The 11,685-nt window shown below is 48.7% G+C and overlaps 1 pseudogene; it reads left to right on the top strand.

Moving 5' to 3' along the window:
- The first annotated feature begins 4,452 nt into the window (after positions 1–4,452).
- Positions 4,453–11,100, top strand: LOC106989072 (zinc finger FYVE domain-containing protein 1-like; annotated as a pseudogene).
- The last annotated feature ends 585 nt before the right edge of the window (positions 11,101–11,685 follow it).

Here is an 11,685-nt window from a genome sequence, read left to right as displayed (position 1 = left end):
CACTGACCTTTGCCAAGGAGCAGGTTTGGTTTTTTCCAGAATGGCTCAGCCTGGTGGTCAAGAATGCATCCTCTTCATCCAGGACACTTTCAGGAACGAGGCTTAAAATTCTCAACATCCAAATTGAATGTTTTCTTGAGCTATGGGGCTTATGTTACACCTGGATTGTTCTGGGACCCCATCCTGCCCATCCCCCTCCCCATTTAGAAGGGGGGTGATGTCTCTGCCTATCTTTTTGTCCTTGCATGTGTCCTGACCAATCACAATGACAGGGCCAAGGTTTGGCTCCTAGAGGTTTTCTTTGGTTTTTAGATAAGTGTGCAATTTAAGAAAAAAAGAGCATTTAATATACTATGTAGCTTTAGGAAAAGTCATTTAGCAATTCCTTGCTGCCAAACAAAATGCTACCCCCAAGATTTTCCTATATAGAAATTCTAGAACTACTACTACCAATCCTCTGGGACATGTGTCATGAGTAAATTGTTTTGATAGAGTACCAAAGTACACAAATTATTTACCTCTAAAACTAAGTTGATAGCTCGAGGTTGTCCATGTCCTAAGGTGTCATCTGTTATTTGGGTTTGAATGTTGTCTAACATAAGAACAGAGACAGTGGTACAGCTTATATACTGGACATCACACCTGACATGGTCCAGGGAGTGGGCTGTCTGTTACTGGGGGTTACTGGGAGCAAGGGCAGACAGAGGGAGAGGGAAGGTGGGGACCATAGATCCATGATGTTGCGTCAGAGAAAGGGGACTTCTAGGATTTCAGAAAGCCAGGGCCTTCTTTCCCTCCAACAAAGGAAATTGCCAAGTAGAAGGTGGATTTCGCTCTTAAGACTTGAGAACCTCCTTTGGGGGCTCTGCTCATTTGGAAGCAGAATATTAGAGTCCCCTAGATCAGTGCTAGAGGCCAGGCTCTCTACTCAGAGTCCCAGTCTGTGGCTGGATGTTATGATTTGCTTGATCTGAGGAATTTTCTAAACTAAATGTTTCAGCATTTTAAAATTAGAAGAATTCAGATAAGATTGAGATTTCTGACTCCTTTCAAGAACTGGGAGTGTCAGCAACACTAGACTTTGATTGGCGCATGGTAGCAGAGTGCATGAACAAGTGGTGGCTGCCCCCACTGGCCAAGGCATACCCTCTCCCGCCCCCACCAACGCACCTGTGCAGCCCCTCTCCTGCTTGGGTGCCTTGTAGGCACAAGGGGCCCCAGTGAAGCTCCCGCCATGGAACCCCGCTCCCCTGTTCTCTCTGCCACCCAGAGGGAGTCTAGACACACATTTCCTGGATCAAATTCAGGCCAAGAGCCATGATTGATTCCTGCCTCGGCCCCCCCCACAAACACAAAAACCTCCTGCGCATTTACTAAAGCCAAAGAATGTCAGGATTAACCCATAAGTGAAACTTTTCAAAGAGCGAAAGGCAGCTTTAGCCTTAGCATTCCACAGCTCCTCGTTAAAAGAGGAACTTTTTGTAACTCTAGGATAGCTGGAGACACATGACTGAACTCAAAAGCACACGTGATGGATGCCAGCCTCGAGGATGCAAGGCCAGCTTGTTGGGATTCTTGATGTGTTTTTCAGTTTCAGGACAGGTGTATTTGGTGTTCTAGACCACAGCCCAGTGGTGAGAAGTCCCCAGACCCTCAGGAGCAAGGCAGTGGATGGGCACAGTCAGGGTCAAAGCACTACTGGACCCAGGCGAGCCCAGTTTGCAGGCTCCAAAGCCCAGCTGGCCAAGAAACAGGCAGGGACCTTGAGCCCCAGAACATGCGGCCGCCCTCTCCCATGCACCACCCTAGCCAGATGCCCTGCCATGTTGGCTCCTCCCTGGGATTACACACTGACTTTCTCATGGGGTTTCACTATGAGGACTGCCATCTCTGGCCTGAACTGTGTGGAATTGTGTGGAATGTGGTAAAAGGGGCTTTGGCTTTGGAAAACACTGGAGCTAGGGGCACTTCCGATAGCATCTATCCAGAGTTGCCAATGGTGACTGCTGTTTAGAATCACCGAGAACACTTGCAAAATACAGATTTCCATGCTACAGAGCTCTGCCCACCCCACCCCACCCCCAACCCCACCCCCTGACACACACAGTGTGCAGTCATGAGCTGTCAGGCTTGGGAAACACTGATGTCATTTAAGCCCTTCACTTCTGTTTCTGAAGTACAATCTGAGGTAAAGTAACTTTTCCAAGGTCACACAGCTGGTTTGGCAGGACTAGGGTCAGAGTATAGGTTTCTTGAATATCATCGGGGCTTTCTCTATAATACACCACCTGCTGGATGTACCCACAAAGGGGGTAGCACACAACCGCAGAGATTCTGGGTGTAGAAGACAATAAGAGGCACAGTCTTTGTGCCTGTAACCCCAGATAATTTCCCCAATATCAGCTTCCGTTGTGGTTGATGACCCAGATGCCTCAGTCTCAAGTCATTTGGGCAGGAGCTTCTGCTTCTAGCTCTGTAATTACCACGGCTTCACTTGTCCATTGAGAGGCGGGAAAGAACTGCGGTTCGTATGTAGACTGCTCTGTGCCTCAGTTTACCTCTATTTAAAATGGAGAGAATGACTGACCCGGCACTCTTATATCTGCTTCTTGGAGCTCTGCAGACCAATTGAATGGCCACACAAAGGCATTCTGTGATCCCACGTGGCAAAGGGAGAAGTTTTCTGTACCCACAATAGAGCTGTTCCTAAAGTCAAGGCTACTCTTGCCTCATTTTTAATCATTCTAGTGTCAAAATACCACTGTGGCTTCTCTGGCCACCCCGCATGCCCTCCAGGAAGGGCTGCCTGTCTTCTCTGGGTTTCTGGAGGGCTGGTGAAATATTTCCTGTAGGTAATCCTTGGAGGAGCCCCAATTTTGAAGGACTGAACAAGATAAAAAAAAAATTAAGTATTACTACTAGGAAATAGCTAGCACAGAGTTCTTATTAAGTGCTGGACATTCTGCCAAATGTTTTACATGCATTATCTCATTTAATCCTCAATTACAGTCCTGTAAATGAAATGTTATGAGCACTCCCATTTTACAGATGTGGAAAATGAGGTTCAGGAAGGTTAAAGAACTTGCCCAAGATCACATAGTTGCTGAATGAGAGAGCCAGGATTCAAGCCCACATACTCCAGTCTCCAGGGGCAAAGCTCTGATAAATGGGGCTTTATTACAGATCGCTGTCGTCATGAACTTGACCTTTCACACAGTGTTGCCTGGTACTCCTAGTGGGATATCACACCCTGACGCAGTTCAGGCCAAGGACAGCTCGGGCGCTGAGGCTGCGCCTGTCAGCTGGGAGGCAAGGAGCTCCATCAGTTCAGGGACTGCCTGACCCAGCCTGACCAAATTAGAGCAAGTAATGGGTGTGACATAATTTGACATGTAAATTGTTAATTGAACCCCATGGGAGATGATTTTAAATAGAGACAAATACCATACTGTGAACTATTTGGGTTACGAAGCCCTTATTCTCTGACTCCTGCAGGAAGAAAAGAATTGTGTCATGATAAACTGAAAACCCCCAAGCTGTTCCAGGGTCAGGAGAGCAGCAAGCTAGTTGGATTGGGAAACATTCTCCCTGGGAGTTTCAGGGATTTACTCTCACTTCCTGGCATTTTACCTCTGAAACTCTCCCAAGCCCACATTAGGAACCACTCATCCTACCCATCCTCCCCTGCAGAGACTTTCTAACCCGGGAAATTCAGAACCCTAATCGCAAAGCCAGCCCTGGTCAGACTGCTAAAAGGGCACAACATGAAGTCCCCACATGCACCCCCACTCCACTCTGTCTTTCTCAGATTTACGGAACTCAACCTACGCAGGGGCCTTGCTGAGGCCCCTACATAGATGTGCTCTTTCTGGGCATCCCCCTATGCACAATGGCTAGTCCCATTCCTTTATCCCTAGAAAGACTTACCTGTCCTTTTCCCCAGGCCCTCCTGCTTGTTTTCTGACTTTCTGAAAGAGTCTGGGTACCCCCATCTGCTAGTGCCGACCGATCCTAATGGCTTAATATGTGCCTATCCTCTCAGGCACAACCTGCCAGCTGCATGACCCATAACTAGCACCCAGGAAATATTTACTGTTGAATCAATGAATGAAAGTAAGAGTAGGAAAGGTTCTCTGGAAATCCTATGCCTTACCTCAAACCAATAAGCCTATTACTGGCTTCCAGGCTAGTAAAAAGTCATTTGAGAGCAACAGACCTTTGCCTTTTTAAAAACTGGAGCTCCTTTACATAACGCTAGCTGGTGAACATGGCCAGGAGAGGTGACCTCCCCACATGCATTCGCCTCCTTTCCTCCCTCCTAGAAGGGTCCCATGCTTCCCAACAATGCCTTTGGGAGGAAAAGCCTCATTACAAGTCTCTGAGTGGTCCATCTAGTGGGCTCCATTGTCCTAGCCATCCTAGCCACAGGATTAGTTTGGGGACCTGGACTAGATGCAAGAAGACTTTGCCAAGAGCTTCAGGACTCTCATGGTCATTAGGTGAGACTGATGTCTTCACTGACATCCAAAGATACTGGGTCTTCATTGAATTTTCTAGCTACTGTATTGGGCCTTATCTGAAGCCTACCTGACCTCTGGACTTCTCAGTTACGTGAGAGATTAAAGCCTGTTTTTATTAAGCCAAATAAACACATAACACAATAATATATAACCCCTTAGTTTCTTTTTATGACTGAGCTCAGAGAGACAGACAATCTTTTGTCATTTTTAATCACCTTTATCTTATAGCTTACTTAAACAAATACATACACCAAAATGAAAAACAAATAAAAACCCCAATTTTTCAGTCTTCAAAGCCTTCTCAAGATCACTAGGCTTGTGATGTCCTAGGTGAATGAAGAAATAACAGTGGCTTCAACAAGCATGAGCTTATTTCTCTCTCACATAAAAGAAGGCTGGAGTGAGGCTGGTATGGGAACTAGTGTCATCAAGGGGCCCGGGTTTTGCTATTCTTAGCATATGGCTTTCATCTTCACATTCACTTCATGGTCCAATGTGGCAGCTAGAGCTCCAGCCATCACATTGATCTTCCTATTCCAAGAAGACACATGAGGAACAGAGAAGGGGAAAAAATGAGTGTGTCAGGAGACTAACGCCTCTTAAAGAATCTTCACAGAAGCCCCACCCAACGACTTAAGCATATGCCTCAATGGCCATCACAGCTATAAACGTGGCTGATGAATGTAGCGCTTGGCTGGGCACACTGCCACCCAGATTAAAATCTCAGTTGTGTTATTAAGGAAAAAAGGGGAGAGTAGATGCTGGGTAGGCAACTAGCAGTTTCTGCCCCACCCTACTTAAACAAGTCTGGCTTTTGTATTCAGTTCTGCTGCTTGGTGCCTGTTCCTCCCAGGAAACCCCCTGGTTTAATCTTCAATAACTCTTTCCACAGACCCTTAACAACCCAAGCTGGTTCCCTAACCCACCCCCACCCAGGATCCTCTGACCAGCATCTTCCCATTTATCTGGTTAAGAAGCATTCATTGAGCACCTACTGTCTGGTATTAGACCACATTAGTCTTTCATTGGAATCCTGGCAATGGTTTAACTCCCAGCACCCTTGGACTTCTTCTCTGTCATGCCCCAGACTCCACTGACACCTACCCTTCCTCATTCACCGGTCTTTCCCTAGAGCTATGTTCTTTCCAACACAAGCCTACTCTTCAGCCATTGGTCTTTCTTTCTTTCTTTCTTTCTTTCTTTCTTTCTTTCTTTCTTTCTTTCTTTCTTTCTTTCTTTCTAAGTTTATTTATTTTGAGAGAGAGCGAGAGAGAGAGCAGGGGAGGAGCAGAGAGAGAGGATCCCAAGCAGTCTCTGCACTGTCAGCACAGAGCCTGACGTGGGACTCGATCCCATGAATTGTGAGATCATGACCTGGGCCATTGGTTTCTAACATCTTTCTGGCATTAGTGTTCTCAGTCCCATGAATAAGGCCTTTGTGGGCTCAGGACAATGAGGGCTGTGGTCAGAAACAGCAGCTCAGTCAAGGTTGAGTTTCTCTGAATCTTCATGGATGACAGGGTATGATTTTGCCTGGGAACAGATGACTGAGTGAGGCCAGAGCAATGATTTCTTTTTCAGTTCCCCCAAGGCCTGCTGGCTCCCCACAGCACATTTCAGGCCCCACTGACAGCATCGTGGGCCTCTTAGCAATGAACAGAACAAACAAGGTGAAGCCATCTAGTCGTACTGAAGTGAACTATTGTCTTGCCAAACACAAAACATCTGCTCCTCCCTACCTCACCTGCATGAAAGTAGAAAAAATCAGAATAAAAAAAAAAAATCAACCTCTGATATTGCTAACAAAACGTGTTGCCTTGAACCCTCACATAAAGAATACCTTTCGGAAGTATCTAGCTCTTTCATTGAATTTTTACCCTTTTGATTTCAGTTATAAACTGAGAGCTATCACAACTCAAAATTTTACATTGTATTATGTCTCTTCAAATAGAAACATCATTAGGCAGATGTGAACAATTATCCCCAGTTGGATTCTTTTTTTTTTTTTTTTTTGAAGTTAAAGTCTTCAGAGGAGTAGCTAGCAGCTAAATTGTGCTTTAAATCACAGTTTTAAAACTAAACCTATGAGCGGGTCCCGGATGACAACAGGAGGGGAGGAGCCCAGGAGGCAGTGAAGGAGAAGGGGGACAGAGATGGGGGTGAGGCTGGGTCCTCTGGTGCCCTGAAGAAGAGCCTCTGTCCTCACCAGTGTCCAGCTATCACCCAACCCCACCTTGCCCTCACCACGCTGCCCTGAGATACCCCCTGAAATACTGATGTGAGGCCAATTATATTGAAAAGCTCCTGACCACTCTCTGGCATTACCCAAACCTTGTGGCTGAGGCCCAACTGATAAGCCCACCTCAGTGAACCCATTAGATCTCTCGAAGCCATGAAAGACCCTTGACCCCCCTGTCAAGTTCATTTTGACACCTGGCGGAGAATGAAAGCATCAGACCAACATTGCTGCTGATACGGGAATCGTGGAGGAAGAAAATTCAATATTTGAACATTTGTGAATATTCTCATAGGACAACAAACAGTTTTGCTTTGTTTTAAGGTGTTCAGAGCTCTGTGGAAATTCTGCATAGTCTTCAGACTCAAAGCCTTTGTCTTCACTCCTGGGGAAAGCCCAGGGATAGTTGTATGGTGTGTGATTTCCTTACCCATGTGAGTGCAAATGCCCAGATTCCCCCAGCAGAGAAGGGCCTGAAGTCAGAAAAGTTAGGCCTGCGGCGGGGCTGACCAAGCTGTCTTTGTGGTGTGGTGAGTGCTGCCTGCAGCCCCCAGTGTCTCTGCTTCGAGAAGAAGCACCAGCTGCAGGAGCACCTGAGAAACCCTGAGTGGGTAAGACTCCAACCTGGCCACCCCCTTAGTGATCCCCAGCGAGGGCCCCCAAGGGCCATTCACCAGGCGAAGGGCAGAGGGCGGCCGTGAGGTGCCCGGCCTGTAAAATCAACATGTTCCTGGGGCTCCAGAACAGGACTCGCCTTGGGGGACTCGCAACAGGAGACACTTCCTCACTGTGTACTGTGTCACCAAGGTCCGGGGGCTACTGAAGGAGGAAGAGCAGGAGGAGGCCAAGAGGAAGATGACCGTCCCAGAAGTGAGTTTCCTTCTGGTGGAGAAAAGCAAAGACATTCTGGGACCCAGTGAAGAGGAAATTGGACGGCAAACCTGGGCGGCACCTGAGGGTGGTTTCCATCTCCGGAAATACTGGTGATGGGAAGTCTCACACCTCAACCACACTTTCCTTTATGGCCTTGATGCCTTCAGACCCTCCCCTGCCCGGGAGCCCGGCACCATGGAAATGGGAGTGGTGCGTGACCCAGGCCACAAAGTAGCAGTAACAGACGCCGAGGGGCTCCTAGGGGCTAGGGTGAGTCTCAGCCAGAGAACACCCCTGCTGCTTAAGGTCCTGGCCATCTCAGACCTCGTCATCCTTCGAACTCCTACAGATGGGCTGCATAATGACCTCTTTGAGTCCCTTGGGACACGTCAGTAGCTTATCTGAAGCGCTTCACCGAGGAGCTCCCACTGCCCACGGTGGCCTGTGGGATGTGGTTGTCATTTTCCATGACACTGTGCACGCTCACCTGCTGGGCTCTGATCACCCCTCAGACAGGCCAGAGAAGCTTGTCCAGAACCGGCTCTGGAAGCTGGGTTGCTGCTCTGAAGTCTGCAGTTCCATTCGCTACAAGGGAACAAGGACATCCAACCACCCGGCAGGCATCTCTGGGCCTCAGCGTGCGTTGTGCCAGCACTCTCTGTGCCTGGCACCCCTGGGTCCTCCTCAAAGCCCTGAAGGCATTGAGCAACTGACCGACCACCCCAGCAGTGAGATCCCAGCGACCAGACGGCACACAACTCCTTTTTTTCTGGATGAATACTTCACCTGCTCCTTCCTGTGTCTCTGCCGTGGGGCTGGCTGTAAGAACCGCATAAATCACAGGAAACGAGTAGCTCATCAAGTCAGGGGCCACTGCAGATATACACACCAGCATGACGACTGAGTTTATTCCCTCAAGGCCTGCTGGGAAAAAGGCAAGGAAGTCAGCGTAGTGCCCAGGATATCAGCTGCCACCAACTCCCCCCTGGATGGGTTTCGAAAACTGTGCCTGGTCTGGGCATGTGATCGAATGTCTGTGGTAGCTACAGTATGGTTTGGGAACCAAGGTCCTGTGGGTACTTTGGTGCGGGCCGAGACTGTGCACGTATGGCCTGCAGCTGACGGATTTCTGAAGGACAGAAACAGTGCTGCCTAGGGCCTCTTGGTTGGAATGAAGGTCCTGGCTCAATCCGTGTCTGAGCTTAGCCATGGGCCCACCAGTGCTGTGGCTTTCTGGCTCATGGGCAGATCCCCCCCGCCACTGGAGCTGCAACCATCGGCTAGACACCAAGGAGCACCTGGGTGGCTCAGTCGGTTAAGCGTCAGACTTTTGGTTTTGGCTCAGAGCACGATCTCGTGGTTTGTGGGTTCGAGCCCTGCATCGGGCTCTGAGCTGACAGGGCAAAGCCTGCTTGGGATTCTCTCTCCCTCTCTCCCTCTCTCTCTCTGCCCCTCTCCCACTCACTCTCTCTGTCTCTCTGTCAAAAATAAATAAACTTAAAAAAAAAATAGATAACAACACCAAGCACCACTGTGGGGAGGGCTTCTGTGACACCTGTTCATCCAAGGCCCGGTCAGTGCCTGAGCAGGTGCGTGACAACTGCTGACGGAGCCAGTGAGATGTTGCTGAGGCGGGTGGGCAAGGAAGGCCGGATGCTTGGGAGATGGGGGAGGATGTGCAGAATGCCGTGGGGGCATGGGGACAGCCACTGATGTATCACTAGGTTTGGTGAAGGAGGCGGCCAGGTTGTCATGGTTGGGGCCCAAGTACGAGATCCAGCACTGCCACAGCTGCTGGGAGGAGTTCAGCATCCAGCTTACCACTGCCCGGCCTGCGGACAGGGCTTCTGTGACAAGTGCTGTCATGACCACCAGTTGTCCTTTGTGGAGACTGAGACCATCCGGAGTCTGCTTTAACTGCAGTTAAAACCAGTGAGCTTTGGGATGCCTGGTTGGCTCAGTCGGTCAAGCATCCGACTTTGGCTCAGGCCATGATCTCACAGTTCATGAGTTCGAGCCCCCTGTGGGGCTCACTGCTTTCAGCCTGTCAATGTGGAGCCTGCTTCGGATCCTCTGTCCCCCCCTTTCTCTCTGCCCCTCCCCTGCTTGTGCACTCTCTCTCTCAAAAAATAAATAAAACATTACAAAATATATATTAAAAAAAAAACAACAGTGGCGTTTGGGGCACCTGGGTGGCTCAGCCATTTAAGCATCCAACTTTGGCTCAGGTCATTATCTCATGGTTTGTAAGTTCAAGCCCCACATCAGGCTCCATGCTGACAGTGTGGAGGCTGCTTGGGATTCTCTCTCTCCCTCTCTCTCTGCCCCTCCCCCTCTTCTCTCTCTCTCTCTCTCTCTAAATAAATAAATAAACTTAAAAAAAGAAAGCCGTGACATTTAAGCTCAGCTCCCTCTTTGAGTCCTTCACAGTAACTTAGGTTCTCAGAATTAGAAGTCTCATTGAGGTAGGCCCTCCTTCCAGTCACCTCTGGCACTGTGTGTCCTCTCTGCTTGACCTGCGGCCACTTTCCCATGGTGGGAGCAGGGCAGATGGCAAGCCAGGGTGAGCCTGATGGCAGGCCTGAAGGCATGAACTCTTCAGGGCAGGGAAGTGAACAGTTGTAGCGAAAGGGAATGAACCGAATCAGTTGCATTTACGTCGGGTAAACATGATACCAATTATTATTTGTAATAATACATACATACGAAAGCAGCATGGAATATCCTTAGGCTGCTAGTGTCTGTGAAGACTCATCATAGTCTGTCCCCAGCACAAGGATAACGTGGCCGTGGCAGCGGGTCTTACCCACAAAACAGAGCTGGGTCAAGAGCCACTGTGTTGCTACTCACTTTTTTTTTAATGTTTATTTTTGAAAGAGCGTGTGTGCCAGCGGGGGTGGTGGGAGGGATCCAAAGTGGGTTCTGCACTGAGAGCAGGGAGCCCAATACGGGGTTCGAACTCATGAACTGTGAGATCACGACCCGAGCTGAAGTCAGACTCTCAAGTGACTGAGCCCCCTGGGCGCCCCACTAATCACTTTTGTCTTTCCAGCTTCTCCTTTCCTTGCCTTTTCCCTTTATGCCTCACAGCTACTTGAAGTGAGTGTCCCAGGTACTTCCTGCTTGAAATAGCCTGAAGGAAATCTACCTGGGTCCTCCAGAGTTAGTTCCCAATTCTTGGCCTAAGCCTGATTCAGTCAGAGACCACCGAATTTATCATACAGGTCACGAGAGTGGAGAGTGAGGGATAGGGTCCTCAGTCCCTGAGAAGTCAGGCTGCGGGAAAGGCGATGCCTCCATACCTGGGGGGAGCACAGAAGGAAGCAGGCCTTCCCTGGCTGTGTTTCTTGCTTGGCGATGCTTCTGTCTGTGTGTCCACTCAGCTTTCCCAAAGGCCGCACCCTGCTACCAAGTGGGGCACCTGCTTCTCTCCCCTCCGACCCCAGCAAGCCCACCATCTGCTTCTGAGAATTGCACTAGAATTTTTATTGCTTATTTTGAAGTGTATTAATTGGCTCCCAGATCATGAGAAATCTTCCAGGGAGACAGAGCACAGAATAAATATACTGTGAGTTGCCTTTTTTTTTTTTTAAGTACATACAAATATTGAAACAGATCATTAAGAAAAAAATTCTCTCTCCAGTCCTTTGAAGAGAAGTCAAATGAAATTTTGTTTCTCATCAAGAGCTGGGATGTCCCTATCTATCATGACTGGAAAGAGTGTTGTGCTGAAATCTCGCCACTACGGTGGATTTTATCTTCAATGAGCAAAAATGATGAATTAAGGGGCACCTGGGTGGCTCAGCCAGTTGAGCATCTGACTTTCGATTTCGGCTCAGGTCATGATCTCACAGTTCATGAGTTCGAGGCCTGCATCCAGCTATGCGCTGACAGTACAGAGCCTGCTTGGGACTCTCTCTCTCTCTCTCTCTCTCCATCTCTCTGCCTCTCCCCGCTCTTTCAAAATAAATAAACTTAAAAAATGACAAATTAAAAGCAACATAGCTCTTGACTGAACCAGTAGGTGGGCAAAGCTTCAGGGAGGTCGTTCCTGGC

This window comes from Acinonyx jubatus, chromosome B3, assembly GCF_027475565.1.
Source record: "Acinonyx jubatus isolate Ajub_Pintada_27869175 chromosome B3, VMU_Ajub_asm_v1.0, whole genome shotgun sequence".
Lineage (NCBI taxonomy): Eukaryota > Metazoa > Chordata > Mammalia > Carnivora > Felidae > Acinonyx > Acinonyx jubatus.
This window is presented reverse-complemented; position numbering and strand designations above follow the sequence as displayed.